Raw genomic sequence first — 17,489 nt, forward strand, 5'->3', positions numbered from 1 at the left:
TACAATGTCGACATCGCAGCACTCAGCGAAACTCGGTTGTCGGGTGAAGACTCCCTGACAGAAGTCGGTGAAGGCTACACCTTCTTCTGGAAGGGTCTCCCGGAAGGCGAACGTAGGCTCCATGGAGTTGGCTTTGCTGTAAAAAGCAAATTACTCAATACATCCCAGAGTCCCCCCAAGGCATCAGTGAGCGGCTCATGACCTGGCGTATCCCCCTGGTGAAAGGCCGGTTTGCTACGCTACTCAGTGCGTATGCCCCTACCCTGGATGCTGATAGTAACATCAAAGATGCCTTCTACGAGTCTCTTGCGGCTGCCCTATCCAGAGTCCCTAAGTCCGATAAGCTTGTCCTCATGGGTGACTTCAATGCCCGAGTTGGCACAGATGCCCAGCTCTGGACTAAAATAATCGGGCCTCATGGATCTGGGAAAATAAACAACAACGGCATTCGACTCCTCTCTCTGTGCTCTAAACACCAACTTCTCATCACTAACACAATTTTTCAGTTAAAAAAGAAATACATAACATCTTGGATGCACCCACGGTCCAAACATTGGCACCTGCTGGAGTATATAATTACACGACAACAAGATCGACAAGACATCTGCGTAACCAGGGCCTTACGTGGGGCTGAATGCTGGACTGACCACCGGCTGATCAGATCCAAGCTGAGGATGAAAATCCGACCCCCGCACAAGAAACAGCAGCAAAGAAAGCGACTGAACTGCAGGGCCCTGGATTCTCCAGAGTGTACATCTCACTACCGCAGCAAGCTAGCTGCGGGGCTTTCCACCTTGGAGGATTACGTTACCACCTGTGACATGGACAGTGAGTGGGCAAAACTGAGGTCAACATTACATCAAGCTGCCTCTGAAACCATCGGCTTTACTCAGAAGCACCATCAAGACTGGTTCGACAACAGCTCGGTAGAAATACAGGAGCTGCTGGACGCCAAGCGCAAAGCCCATGCTGCCCTGCTCTCCAACCCTCACTCTCCATCACTCCTCCACCATTATAAAACAACCAGAGCTGAGACACAGAAACAACTGCGGTTCATGGAAAATGAGTGGTGGCTCAAAAAAGCCCAGGAGATCCAGGGATATGCAGATGCTAATAATACCTACGCATTCTACGCTGCTGCAAAATCCATCTATGGCCCACAAAAGCGAAGCATCGCTCCAGTAAGATCCGCAGACGGACACGTGTTATTCAAGGATAAACAACAAATTCTTGAGCGTTGGGCTGAGCACTTCGACTCACTGCTCAATAAAATAAACCCCTCTGATCCATCAGTGCTCAATGCACTCCCAGATCTCCCGCCTTCTCCCTTCCTTGATGATCCCCCCATGTTCAGTGAGGACCTTACTGCAATCAGGAGCCTCAAAAACAACAAGAGCCCTGGCCCTGACGGAATTCCGGCTGAGATACTGAAGAAGGGAGGCTATCTACTGAAGCGGAAGCTGTTTCATTTCATACTAGCCATCTGGCACAGGGAGGCCCTGCCTCAAGAATGGAAAGACAGCAACATTGTCACCATCTACAAGAAAAAAGGAGATAAATCATCTTGTGGAAACAGTCGTGGCATCTCCCTTCTCTCAGTGGCCGGCAAGGTACTTGCGAAAATTATGCTTTCTCGCCTTTCATTTCTAACAGAGGGCATCCTCCCAGAGACACAGTGTGGCTTCAGAAAGAACCGAAGTGCACTAAACATGATCTTTGCTGCCCGTCAAATCCAGGAGAAATGCAGGGAACAAAACAAGGACCTCTACATTACCTTTATTGACCTCACCAAGGCCTTTGACACAGTTGACCGTGATTTGCTCTGGAGCATCCTCAGGAAGTTTGGTGTCCCCCCCAAGTTTCTCAGCATCCTAAAACAGTTTCACGATGGTATGCAGGCCTGTGTACTTGTAGGCAGTGAACAGTCCCCCTCTTTCCCAGTGAAAGTAGGGGTGAAGCAGGGGTGTGTACTGGCCCCAGCGATCTTCAATCTTTTCCTGGCAGCAGCCACACTCCTATTCCGCCAGTCCATCACAAAGGATAGTGGTGTCTCCATCGAGTTTCGCCTGGATGGGAGCCTATTCAACATCCGGCGCCTACAGGCAAAGACAAAGATGTCAGGCACCAACATCCAGGAGCTGCAATATGCAGACGACTGAGCACTCCTCGCCCACACTCCTGATGCCATGCAGCATGCACTAGACACCATGTCATCAGTCTACCGCTCACTAGGTCTGGTGATCAACATCCAGAAAACAGAGGTTCTCATCCAGGAGAGGTCCCCATCCCCTACACCCCCTGTCTTTACCATCAGCGGCACACCCCTCAAACTTGTTGAGCAATTTTGCTACCTCGGCAGTACTCTGACCCCAACATGCCAGATCGATGATGACATCCAGGCTCGTATCAACTCAGCCTCCTCTGCCTTTGGAAGACTGCGCTCCCGGGTGTTTGAAAACAACCACCTTCGAACCTCAACGAAAGTGTCTGTCTACAGGGCGGTGTGTGTTTCAACTCTGCTGTATGGGTCAGAAGCCTGGACAATATACCGCAGACACATCCGCTGCCTTGATGCATTTAACATCAGATGTCTCCAACGCATTCTTGGCATCACATGGCAGGATCGAGTTCCTCATACGGACATCTTACAGCGCACTGAGTCCATGAGCATAGAGGCCACCCTGGCACAGCGACAACTCCGGTGGGTTGGTCACACCATCCGGATGCCAAGACACCGTTTGCCTCGTCAGATGCTTTATGGTCAGCTCCTTTCAGCCAGCAGAAAGCCCGGAGGACAAAAGCTGCGGTACAAAGACCAACTGAAAGGGATATTGAAGAGGTGCAACATCAAACCCTACGAACTTGAGACAGCTGCAGCCAATCGATCGCTGTGGCGCTCGCTATGCCATGACGGGGTCATGTATCTGGAGGAGTGTCGGAACCAACACCGGAGGGATCAGCGGAGGCGAAGACACCACCATGCAGTTCCAGAACCATCCCAGCCCCCTGATCCAGGCCTGACATGTCCCCACTGTGGCAGGACGTGTGGTTCCAGGATCGGACTTCATAGTCATATGGAGTGGCATCGTCGTCAGCAACGATAGCCACCGACCAGAGCAACAAAATGGAAGCTACGTCATCTTCGACTACGATAGACCGCCTAAGCAAGCAAGCATGCTAATGGACACACAAAGAGAGTGGATGACTTGACAAGAAGGTTCACTCTGTTTCTTTCATTCCACTATAGATAACTCAAAAAGTTACGGACACATTTTCATGAAACTTTCAGGAAATGTCCGAAAAGGGGTAAGGAACAAATCATTACATTTTGAGGCTGATCCGGATCATTTCCACTACGACGTTTACATTACGAGCCTCAACTTCTGTGTGCATGTATGCTCACCCACAGAGACAAAATAATGAATTCACTGTGTCTTTCATTTAGCTATAGATAGCTCAAAAAGTTCCAGTCTTTATTACTTTTTTTACTTTGGGCTGGTAGGGCATGGCCGAGATCTAAGCTCTACGAGTGCTTTTCTATTTTTAGTATTATGCAGTGATTACATGACCGCTAAGACCATTGTCCATACAGTTGGTAAACATTTTTTATTGGCATGATTCACGTTATGTTATTGTTTTCTATGAGTTTAAAAATAAAAACTATTTGGACGTCACAGAACGGACAACATGTGTTCCAAATAAGATTACCTTGAATAGTAGGTTGCAAAGGGACCAGCGCCAGCATCTTTAAACAGGTGTAAGTACAGGTGTTAGCCTGACATGCATGCTGGAGGCTTTTTGGTCAAATGAAATAATATACTGAGCTTTCAATCATTCATCCATCATTCGGGGCTAATGACATTAGAGACCGAGAATTGCGCTCATGTTGGACGCCCTTAATGCGTCTGTCGGCGCCATTTAATTGAATTCACAGCGTTAATGTTGACACGCCACATAATGAACGACGTGCAGGCTGTGTAATGTCGTCTAGGTCCAACTTGACTTCCTCACAGCCACTGGAAAAGGCGCGCTCTCTCTTTCTTCTTTGCACATACTGAGATGGGTGGGCGCAGGATTGTACTCATGCAGAATGTTTAATTGGAACAAGGTGTGTTTATAACAAGACATGTTCTCATGATCACGTGGGCAGCAAGTGGATGACGCCTGACAAACATGTCTGCTGACTCCAGTAGAATCCTCTCACTTTGTTTGGAGGGCGACAGAATACTGCAAGGTCAGCACAAGACTCACACACAGCAACACGGCTAATGACATTTTTGGACAAGGAATTACATTTTATTTTGCTGATAATTTTGAACCTGTTCTGAACAATTCCTGGTGATGCTTTTTCTGATGAACGCAAACAAATAATTTAATAATGTATAAGCATTTTCTATAAATGAAACTTGCTCATGAAAAATATGACTATATGATAGAACTTCCAAACACAACTTGTGATGTTAAATGATGATTTGTTCAGGTTCCAAAACAACTCGTCCGTATAAATAATCTGTTATAGGGTCAAACTGTTGCCATCATACAACATTTACTCCTTTATTGATACAAATATAACCGTAGGGGAGGGATTCATATGACTCCATTCCTGGGTGGATTCTGCGTGAGTGGAAGGTGGTAAGAAGTCAGCTTAAAATGATGGAAAGTACCTCTCTACATAGCAACTGGTGCTGTGGTTAAAGTTGGAATTGCCACAAAACACATTTTATTCATCACCTCAATCATCACTAGTCAACACTCTACGGCCGTCTGGCGGCTAAAGTGGATACTGTTTCCAACCAATTCGTTATGTTTCATGTGTCAGGTAAACCGCGACGAATGGGGCCATATGAATCCCCTTTCTACTGAATGGTCTGAAAAAGACTGTTAATCTCTTTTGGAGATTTATACATCCAAGTTAAACAGATTTCTACAAACTACTTCTCCTCAACAAGTTTTTCTACCTGTCACTCACACGCACCAGTAACCTGGTTAGATGCAGCCGTGACAGAGACCTAAAAAAAAAAGTGGCTCAAAGTTTAAGTAAGATAGTTGAAGTAACATTGCTAATTTTGAGATAACAGTAATCATTAAAGCACAGTGTTCAAACAGCTTCTTAGCAGTTAAGATTGGGTGGGATTGTGGTATCCCAGCATGCCTTGTGGCACCTTTTTATACAAGATTACATATGTTATTGTTGTGATAAATTGGTCATTTTTGTTCTCATTGTGAGTTAAAGGCCTACTGAAACCCACTACTACCGACCACGCAGTCTGATAGTTTATATATCAATGATGAAATCGTATCATTGCAATACATGCCAATACGAAGTATATAAAGTGCAATTTTAAATTTCCCGCCACACTCCCGGTTGAAAACGTCTAAATATGATGACGTATGCGCGCGACGTAAACGGTTGATAGAAGTATTGGTACCCCATTGAATACAATACAAAAAAGCTCTGTTTTCATTTCAAAATTCCACAGTATTCTGGACATCTGTGTTGGTGAATCTTTTGCAATTTGTTTAATGAACAATGGAGACTGCAAAGAAGAAAGTTGTAGGTGGGATCGCTGTATTAGCGGCGGACTACAGCAACACAGCCAGGAGGACAGAGATGGATAGCAGACGCGCTAGCCGGCGAACTCACCTTAACTTCCTCTGTCTCGCCGACCGCATCTGTGATCGGGTGAAGTCCTTCGTCGCACCGTCGATCGCTGGAACGCAGGTGAGCACGGGTGTTGATGAGCAGATAAGGGCTAAGGTTGCTAAGTTAGCTTCAATGGCGTCGTTAGCAACAGCATTGTTAACCTTCGCCAGGCTGGAAAGCATTAACGGTGTATTTACATGTCCATGGTTTAATAGTGTTGTTGATCTTCTGTCTATCCTTCCAGTCAGGGATTTATTTATTTTGTTTCTATATGCAGTTAAGCATGATGCTATCACGTTAGCTCCGTAGCTAATGTGTTTCGTCGATCTATTGTCGTGGAGATAAAAGTCACTGTGAATGTCCATTTCGCGTTCTCGACTCTCATTTTCAAGAGGATATAGTATCCGAGGTGGTTTAAAATACATATCCGTGATCCACAATAGAAAAAGGAGAGAGTGTGGAATCCAATGAGCCAGCTTGTACCTAAGTTACGGTCAGAGCGAAAAAAGATATGTCTTGCACTGCATTCTAGTCCTTCACTCTAACGTTCCTCATCCACAAATCATTTATCCTCGCTCAAATTAATGGAGTAATCGTCGCTTTCTCTGTCCGAATCGCTCTAGCTGCATTGAAAACAATAGGAAAATGTGAGGAGCCTTTCAACTGACTACGTCACGCTACTTCCGGTAGGGGCAAGGCTTTTTTTTATCAGATACCAAAAGTTGCGATCTTTATCGTCGTTGTTCTCTACTAAATCCTTTCAGCAAAAATATGGCAATATCGCAAAATGATCAAGTATGATACATAGAATGGATCTGCTATCCCCGTTTAAATTAAAAAAAATAATTTCAGTAGGCCTTTAAGTCAGTGATTTGTTCGTTTTTCTGTGTCAAACTCACTTCAAGTACAGGTGAAACTCAAAAAATCAGGATATCGTGCAAAGTTCGTTTATTCCAGTTATTAGATTTACAAGGTGAAAGTAATATATGACATAGGCCCATAACATGCAACTCAAAATATTTCAAGCCGTCTCTTGATGTACTTGTGGTGATTATTGCTTACAGCTTATAAAAACATTGAACTGAAAATCTCAGAAAATGTTGGGTTTGCGAAAACATAATCAAACTGTAAACAAATAAATGTTTGACTGATCTCACTTTACATGTAATGAGTGTGTATATCATATATTAGTTTCACATTTGAAGTTGCTGACATGAATGGGCTTTTGCATGATATTCTATTTTTTGAATTTCACCTGTATGGTTTTGAGTCCTTAAATGTCTCTTACCTATCCCAGATATAGAGCTACTACCTCAAACAAAACCAAAGTGCCCCTGACCAACTCTTACTGGCTCAAGAACGCCACACGAAGATGACGGTGTTATTAATTAATTTTTATTGAAGGCATGATTGAAATATTTCATAAACACATGATAAGTAGTTGTATTCTTTGTCAAGCAAATACAAAAGTTCCTTGGTAGAAGAAGCTTTCTGGGTAGATTGATCTGGGATGCATCATCAGTGGGGTTCCTGCGGCTCATCGGATGTTTCGGCCCTTCAACATGATACTCCCTCACCACAGGTGGCCAGCTCCAGTGTGATTAGTCCCTGCCCAATTGTTCAGGATTTGCATTGATTATTAATGTTAAGTACTGCATCTAAAGGCACTGTGCATTACAGGGGCATCCTGTCCCCTGGGTCAAGCCTAAGCTGACCATGGTGCATAGCACCCGGCTTGCCTTCCTTAAGGGCCCGGCAGGGATCCTTTCTTTTTATCCTTTCTTTTTGAGCCACTGGTTGCTTCTCTCTGCTGCCTCTGATGCAGACTTGATGACTGTAAGGTCTCTCAAGAGTTTGGTGGTAAGTGTTGCCACACACCTTCTTGGGCGATGTTGTTTTTTGACAGCTAACTCAGTGTAATGATAGTGTTTTTACATCTATTCCTCCTATAATGAACATGCTGTCACTTATTTGAAGGATACATTTAAAAAATGACTAATAATTCATAAAATTAATAGGAATATCCATCCATCCATCCATCTTCTACCGCATATCCGAGGTCAGGTCACGGGGCAGCAGCCTAAGCAGGGAAGCCCAGACTTTCCTCTCCCCAGCCACTTCGTCCAGCTCTTCCCGGGGGATCCCGAGGCATTCCCAGGCCAGCCGGGAGACATAGTCTTCCCAACGTGTCCTGGGTCTTCCCTGTGGCCTCCTACCGGTTGGACGTGCCCTAAACACCTCCCTAGGGAGGCGTTCGGGTGGCATCCTGACCAGATGCCTAAACCACCTCATCTGGCTCCTCTCTATGTGGAGGAGCAGCGGCTTTACTTTGAGCTCCCCCCGGATGGCAGAGCTTCTCACCCTATCTCTAAGGGAGAGCCCCGCCACCCGGCGGAGGAAACTCATTTCGGCCGCTTGTACCTGTGATCTTGTCCTTTCGGTCATAACCCAAAGCTCTGACCATAGGTGAGGATGGGAACGTAGATCGACCGGTAAATTGAAAGCTTTGCCTTCCGGCTCAGCTCCTTCTTCACCACAACGGATCGATACAGCGTCCGCATTACTGAAGACGCCGCACCGATCCGCCTGTCGATCTCACGATCCACTCTTCTCTCACTCGTGAACAAGACTCCTAGGTACTTGAACTCCTCCACTTGGGGCAGGGTCTCCTCCCCAACCTGGAGGTGGCATTCCACCCTTTTCCGGGATATTTTTACCAAATTGTTATACATGTATTTTCGGAATGGTTATCTTTTTCTTTCTTCTTTTAATCACCTTTTTAAAGTAAAAATCTTAAAATTTGCAAATTTTCTGATCTAGCAGGCAATGTGAAGTAGAGATGGAATGAGCACACCCTGCATATGCGTCTCCTAACTAAAATTGTGTTTTTAATTAAACTAAATATCCTAAAGGTACCTTGTTGTTATGCAATACTAAAATAGTCTAATAATACACTATAAGATATTCAAATATAGAGCCACTCATAGCTAGAAGGCAACTAGCTGGCAACTAGCGCGATAATAGCTAGCTGGGTACAAGCTCGTTAATCGCTAACTGGCAACTAGCACGCAAATCACTTGCTAGAAACTAGCAAGCTAATTGCTAGCTGGAACTAGCGGCAGTAATTGCTAGCTAGAAACTAGCGTTGCTGATGAGTAAATAAAGGAAAAACGAATGATTAATTAATAATTAAATGTTACAAATGTATTTTCTGTATGATCAGTTCTGTTTTCTGTTTTAAAATTTTTTTTTTAAGTTAAATTCTCTAAATTTGTACATTTCCTTATCATATAGAGCAGAGATCCGTGGAACCCCAAACTGAAGTAGAGATGGAACGAACACCCCCTACTTGACTTATATATCTTGTATAAAGTGGTGTTTTTAATTAAACTAAATATCCTAACGGTACCTTGTTATTGTGCATTACTAAAATATCCCAATAGCACATTATAAGATATTTAAATAATACAGTACAGCGCCACTCTTAGGGCAACTAGCACGTTAGTTGCTAGCTGGAAACTAGCATGGAAATCACAAGCGAAAAATGGGTGCACTAATTTCTATCTGGTGAGTAGTGCAGTAATAGCAAGCTGCCAACTACCATTGGTGGTCACCAGCTGGAAGCTTGCGCCGCAAATTGCTAGCTGTAAACCAGGCTGGAAACTAGCATGCTATAATGATTAAATACATTTAAATGTGCTGCTAATATAAATAAATATATATATTTTTAAATCTAATCAACCAAAAATTTTATGACCCACCTACAGTAGGCCTACCTCTGCGAATGGACCCCCTTGTTGAAGACGTCTGATATACGTCTGATATAAGTGCAGAAACTGATATGAGGCTGCCGCTAGAGACAATAGTGTCTGCTTACGTATGAAAATAGATTTTGTCCTGCGTGCACTAAATGAATACATCAAAGAAACCAGATTAGGCAGTGCTGAATATTCTTTTTCTCATTTAGGAGCACAAGGGAGTATCTCCTGTCTGTACGCAGCACTGCTGGCTGCTGGGACATCATTATTAAGACTATTAACACATAATCCTACTGAGAGGTGCTGTACTACTCTTAGTCACTACAGAAACTGAGCCAATTGGGGTGGCGTACATGAGCTTGCAGGCGCTTCTTACGAAACCATTCCATCTTTTTCAACTGAAAAAAACAGCGGCTTTTTATTAAAACATTTTTAAACAACTTTATTTACACCAGTGGTCGGCAAACCAAAATGTTGCAAGAGCCATATTGGACCAAAAATACAAAAAACAAATCTGTCTGGAGCCGCAAAAAATTAAAAGCCATATTACATACAGATAGTGTGTCATGAGATATACATTGAATTAAGAGGACTTAAAGGAAACTAAATGAGCTCAAATATAGCTACAAAAGAGGCATAATGATGCAATATGTACATATAGCTACCCTAAATAGCACGTTAGCATCGATTAGCTTGCAGTGATGCACTGACCAAATATGCCCGATTAGCACTCCACACAAGTCAATAAAATCAACAAAACTCACCTTTGTGCCTTCACGCACAACGTTAAAAGTTTGGTAGACAAAATGAGACACAAAAAGAAGTTGCATAAAACATGTCTTAGAAAGTCGGAGAAAGTTATACATGTAAACAAACTACGGTGAGTTCAAGGACCGCCGAAATTAGTAGGACAAAACGGCGCCCACCAAATACTCGAATCAGTGAAGCATGTTTAATATAAACAGTGTGATTTCCAACTATTAGGGAGGTTTGTGTCATGTTTGTCCTCCTACAGAAACCATATTAAAAAAAAAAAAAAAAAATTTCCCGTCATCTTATTCAATTTTTCATACATTTTTGAAAAAGCTCCCGAGAGCCACTAGGGCGGCGCTAAAGAGCCGCACTCTAGACCCGCGGGTTGCCGACCCCTGATTTACACAAACAAAATCAAGAAATATGTTTTGATGCTCTGCTAAATGAGGATGATATGTACACAAGCAATCTTTAGACCAAACGGAAGTTGTTGTGTGAATGTGACTAAGAAGTATTTGATAACATTCTTATGAAAGTGAATTAATCTCTTTCTTTGTTGTTTTTGTCATGGTCTTGCAATACAGTTTAGACTTTAGTATTAGTTTTCTTAGTTTACATGTCTATTTCCTGTCCAGCACGCCAATATTGTTTTCCAGTTCCTGTTTGCCAGCAACATTTTCCTTGTCCGTGATTGGCAATCAGTACACAGCTGCCCTGGTTGTAAATCAGGATGCTATTTATCAATGAATGAATCAATCAATCAATGTTTATTTATATAGCCCTAAATCACAAGTGTCTCAAAGGGCTGCACAAGCCCCAACGACATCCTTGGTATAGAGCCCACATAAGGGCAAGGAAAACTCAACCCAGTGGGACGTTGGTGTGAATGACTATGAGAGACCTTGGAGAGGACCGCATATGTGGGTAACCCCCCCTCTTGGGGAGACCGAAAGCAATGGATGTCGAGTGGGTCTGACATAGTATTGTGAAAGTCCAGTCCATAGTGGATCTAACATAATAGTGAGAGTCCAGTCTATAGTGGGGCCAGCAGGAAACCATCCGGAGCGGAGACGGGTCAGCAGCGCAGACATGTCCCCAACCGATGTACAGGAGAGCGGTCCACCCCGGGTCCCGACTCTGGACAGCCTCACTTCATCCATGGCCACCGGACCTGTGTGTCCCCCCCTCCTCCACAAGAGAGAAGGGGGCAGAGGAGAAAAGAAAATAAACGGCAGATCAACTAGTCTAAAAAGAGGGTCTATTTAAAGGCTAAAGTATACAAATTAGTTTTAAGATGGGACTTAAATGCTTCTACTGAGGTAGCATCTCTAACTGTTACTGGGAGGGCATTCCATAGTACTGGAGCCCGAATAGAAAACGCTCTATAGCCCGCAGACTTTTTTTTGGCTCTGGGAATCACTAATAAGCCGGAGTTCTTTGAACGCAGATTTCTTGTCGGGACATATGGTACAATACAATCGTCAAGATAGGCTGGAGCAAGACAGTGTAGTATTTAATACTTAAGTAGTAAAACCTTAAAGTCGCATCTTAAGTGCACAGGAAGCCAGTGCAGGTGAGCCAGTATAGGCGTAATATGATCAAACTTTCTTGTTCTTGTCAAAAATCTAGCAGCCGCATTTTGTACCAACTGTAATCTTTTAATGGCAGACATAGGGAGACCCGTGTCAGGGTTGCCCCTGACAGTTTGGTTGCGTTTGTCTTAGTTTCCTATCAGTGCTTTTATTTTGTCTTCATTTCCTGCTTGTATCCCTGAGTGCTTTTTCCCCTCAGCTGTGGCTGATTGGCACCGGGCCACACCTGGTGTCAATCAGCCAGATGCTATTTGAACATGCCTTCCCCTCCAGTCAGGGCTGGATTATTGTCATTGTAATACTTGTCATTGCAGCTCCTACCTGTTTTGTCGTTTATACCTGAATCCTGTAGCTGTTGGCAGCGTGCTATTTTTTGTTCCTGTTTGCTGGATCCTGTTTTCCAGTTTGGCTCCTAGTTCCTGGTTTGTGTCTTTTCTTTATTTTTACTTTTGGACATTAAATAATGTTTTTCCGCACAATGCCTGCCGCCTTCTCTGCATCTTGGGGTTCGTCAACAACTCAATGTGACAACCCGAAAATAATATGTTACAGTAATCGAGACGAGACGTAATGAACGCATGAATAATGATCTCAGCGTCGCTAGTGGACAAAATGGAACGAATTTTAGCGATATTACGGAGATGAAAGAAGGCCGTTTATAATTTTTCTTTGTTTGCTTCCATGCTGCATATCATTCCCTATGCTACCAGTGCACTTCCCTGTTGCACTACAGGATTTATTTTTGTTAATAAATACATCCTATCAGTACTTGGCCTGCCATCTCATATCCTGGGGCCCATACTAACAACACCCAAACCAGACCATAACAGGGAACTGCACTTTTTTGGGGGAATTTTGCCTATCATTCCCAATCCTTATGTAAGACAAGCACACATATGTTTTCCCTTTTCTTTTAATACATTCTAAATATTAAATACAAAGTCAGCTAAAAATGGAGTCAATGGTAGTCGCTCTATTCTGCCTATATAAAGCGCTCTAAAAACATCCAAAAGCCTCCATCATATTTCTATATACACACTGTAAGTATATATGTAATGCAGTTAAAGGCACATTCATAATAACATGTAATATTTACGTCTTTTGCTAATTTTAAGGCACATTAATTTAAACTCATCACAACCTTGGCTTTAGGTTGATTTTCAACACTAAATTGGCCTGGGTGTGTGATTATGGTTGTCTGTCTGTAAAGTTGGTATGGTATGGCATCTGTGTTGGCCCTGCGATGAAGTGGCGACTTGTCCAGGGTGTAGCCTGCTTTCTGCCCGAGTGCGGCAGGGATAGGCTCCAGCCCCACCTGCAGCCCCGAGAGGGACAAGCGGTAGGAAATGGATGGATGGATGTAATGTTGGCTTTTTCCTTCAACAACATTGACTACTACTTACTGCAGACATCACGAGAGTCAAAAAACCTGAAAAAACATCACTTACTGAACATTCTCTGTTCTCACTGAGATGCCCACTGTTAAGATTTTTATATATTCCCGTTTAGATGAATGACTCATAATGCTCAAGAAGCAAAACGGGGGAGCAACCGAGCATCTTTTTGGGTCTTTTTTGCCATTTCCGGATCTAAGTTGGCTGTCAAAGTGTACCAACTTCTCGGTTTTCCGGGCATATCCTTCCACTATCCAGGTGAAAGGCATGATTTATAATCTAAAATCAACTTTCACCAGGTCAAAGGCCAGACAGCACATTCCCAAATGATGATGTCACTATAGCAGCATAAACTAGGTACCTCTCTGTGATCAATGCGCCACTAGATGTAGGTCGTTAACGTTAGCGCTGATAATAACAATATTGCTAATACTTAAGATTCAGGTCACGAAATATGAATGAAGAATTGATGGCACCTTTTAGATGTTTTTTAGTGGGTTTTATGGGCAGAATAGACCCAATGAAGTCATGGCTCCCATATAGGCTCCATTGTAAGTTTACTTTTATTTACGAGTTAGAATGCATTAAAAAAAGACGTGTTCTTGTCTCTTATAAGGACTGTGAATTATTGTTTTTTTTTTAAAAGTGCAGTTCCCCGTTAATGAGCAGCCAGTATTAACATTGATGAGACCATATGAAATAAAATGTTGAAAAAAAACTCACCTGCTTCGTATGCCTTCCAGAGTACGGTACACTTGATGCTCTAGGCCTTGTTTAGAGAAGAGGACCAGACCTCCACATCAAGTGGTCAAGAGGTCAAAAAAAAAGCAAAACAGCATATCACTGAACATTCAGACTCCATTATTGCTGAATTAATGTGCTCTGTTAAACAAGCTTCATTTTTGCATTTTGTCCATACAGTGTAGCATAATCCATTTGAGGATGTCAAGTTGGATGCATAGTGATAGTCTAGCTAGAGCATGCTGGATGGCCGCTCTGCTAACGCTCAAAACAAATGTAAGAGCATGTCTGTGTAAGAAAAAAGTGTGCAACTTGAACGCTCTCAAGCACATTAAGAAACGCGACATCTCAAACCTGGTAAATATTGAAATTTACACATTAATGTCGCAGTCATCAGCCAAGTCTTCCAACAATGTTGAATGTTTGACCCCCGGCTTGAAGAGGGGATATGTCCAAGTGTCCTTGAGAAAGACACTGCGTGAATACAATATCACGGTGTCTAAGAGTGTGTGTGAATGTGTCACACTAACGAACATAGTTTTATACATTAGTGTAATTTCTGTCACATATTCCTAGAACGTCCAGGTGTACAGTAAATCATCAAATGCAAATCTGGCACACACTTTATGACAGACTGTGTAATATATGGAGAAATATGCTTCCCACCTGTTAATGTGAAGACACGTCTGTCTTGTGCAAATTGCATGTCTCAAATGTGATGTGTAAAACAGCAGCTGGTATGACATATACATATTTTCTTTCTTTTACTCATGCATAACCCATCTAATTTGGTCTCTGAGAACTAATGCCTTGCAGAATCCAGGAAATAGCCCGTTCACAGTGTGAGCATGAATAACTGTCTTGATTAATGACTGTTTTCTCAACATGCGGCCATTGTCGTCACTGTTAATCCTGCACCTGAGCTGCTGGTGCGAGGTAACAGCTGTCAGGAGCTGCTGGGAAACCAAGATTAAGTCACTTAAGTAAGTCATTAAAGTCTAGCTGTACAACAAAAAGAAAGAAATAAAAGAAACCAAGAGTTGTTGTATCCACAACAAAACTTCACTTAAGCATTCCGTCCATCTATTTTCTTTAGCTCAAATTGGTCATGGATAAACTGCAGCCAATCTCAGGTTCACCCAGGACTGGTCATTAGCAAATCACAGGACACATAGACAAACAAGCACTCACACTTAAGTTCAACCCTATGGACAATTTAGAGCAGGGCTATTCAAGTGACCCCTGGGTTCAGTTCAAAACACACACACATACATGGTTGAAATTTGGCGTGTTTGTTTTGGGGGATGGCGAAGATGGGGTACAGAGGGGGACATGTCCCCTGTACTTTTTCAAAAAGCCGTTTTTGTCCCCTGCACTTTTTCAAAAACAATGTTATGCTAGTCAATGGAGACAAGTCTTACACTAGCACCAGGTGAAAAAAGACTGCTCAGGCTGAAACGTGTCCACAAGCTCATTGATTAGCTTTCTGGAAAAATATATTTTTTGTTTCAATATGGTTTCTGTGGGAGGACAAACATGACACAAACTTTCCTATTTGTTAGAAACCCCACTGTTTATGTTAAATATGCTTTACTGATGAGAGTATTTGGCGAGCGCCGTTATTTCGGCGGACCATGAACTCACCGTAGTTTGTTTACATGTACGACTTTCTCCTACGCTGCCACAGAAAGACGTGTATTATGCCACTCTTTCTTTGTCTCATTGTGTTCACCAAACTTTTTATGCTGTGTGTGAATACACAAAGGTGAGCTTGGTTGATAGTATTGACTTGTTGGAGAGCTCATCAGGCATACTTGGTCAATGCATGACTGCAAACTAATCGATGCTAACATGCTATTTAGGCTAGCTGTATGTACATATTGCATTATTATGCCTCGTTTGTAGGTATATTTGAGCTCATTTAATTTCCTTTGCTTATGTCCTCTGTGTATTTAATTTATATTTGCATGTCTCATGACACATTATCTGTATCTAATACTGGCTGCATTTCTGATAGTTGTTTGTGTGCCGTTATAGACCACAGCAAACGTTAGCCAGCTTGCAAAGATTGTAATAAATCCATTAAAAGAAGACAGCTTGTTTTTTCTTTAACTTGGACACACGCATCTATTCCTTTGGCCATTCTAAGACCATAATTACCAGGAGTTATCTCACCCTCTGAGAAGCCTACATTTTTACTAATATTTTCCAATGTTGTAAACAATGTGTAGAATCAATATTAAAATGTCAACATTTCTGTGAACAAAGATTTGTGTCAGCCTGCAATTTTGATAGTAGGCTAATATAGACACTTACATCATGTGTTGCCTTAATTATAACACTTATTTTAGACTTTTATTTTGTATTATCACCATTATTATTTTGTACTATCACTAGACTCAAGCATAACAGAGACTGGTGCTAATATCTATTTATAAATTCAGTCTCATACCTTAACATGGTAATTGTTAGTAGAACATTCTATTGAGTAGTTTCTGACACAATATTTCTTGTCTATATCTATTTTTAATTTTTAAAAGGCATGTTACACCTTAAAATTGAGCGAGCACCAATTCAATTGATTTCAATTCATTTAATTGGAGGATGTTGATTTCAGATACAAGTATTTTGAGTTAAGAGCTCTGTCACAGAACCAATTAAGATCATAATTTGATGTGGTACTGTAAATACAATATAAAAGATAAATTTAAACCACCTTGAAAACTGTAAATAGAGCATGTGTTGCCTATCCCTGCTTCCTTAAAGGCCTACTGAAACCCACTACTACCGACCACGCAGTCTGATAGTTTATATATCAATGATGAAATCTTAACATTATAACACATGCCAATACGGCCGGGTTAACTTATAAAGTGACATTTTAAATTTGCCGCTAAACTTCCGGTTCGAAACGCCTCTGAGGATGACGTATGCGCGTGACGTAGCCCGGCGAACACGGGTATGCCTTCCACATTGAAGCCAATACGAAAAAGCTCTGTTTTCATTTCATAATTCCACAGTATTCTGGACATCTGTGTTCGTGAATCTGTTGCAATCATGTTCATTGCATTATGGAGAAAGAAGCTGAGCAAGCAAAGAAGAAAGTTGTCGGTGCGAAATGGACGTATTTTTCGAACGAAGTCAGCAACAACAGTACACAGCCGGCGCTTCTTTGTTTACATTCCCGAAAGATGCAGTCAAGATGGAAGAACTCGGATAACAGAGACTCTAACCAGGAGGACTTTTGACTTCGATACACAGACGCCTGTAGAGAACTGGGACAACACAGTCTCTTACCAGGATTACTTTGATTTGGATGACAAAGACGCAGACGTGCTACCGTGAGTATGCAGCTTCGGCTTCTAAACATTTGATCGCTTGACCGTATGTGCGCAACTTTTTTTTGCGTATGTACGTAACTTTTTTAAAATATATAAGCTTTATGAACTTTGGGTTAGGTCAGGGGTCGGCAACCTTTACCACTCAAAGAGTCATTTTGGCAAGTTTCACAAATTAAAGAAAGTAATGGGAGCCACAAAAAATGTTTTAAAATTTAAAATGAAAAACACCGCATACAAAGCTTAAACGCTTTGTGCTATGTTAACCA

Source organism: Entelurus aequoreus, linkage group LG11 (assembly GCF_033978785.1).
Source record: "Entelurus aequoreus isolate RoL-2023_Sb linkage group LG11, RoL_Eaeq_v1.1, whole genome shotgun sequence".
NCBI lineage: Eukaryota > Metazoa > Chordata > Actinopteri > Syngnathiformes > Syngnathidae > Entelurus > Entelurus aequoreus.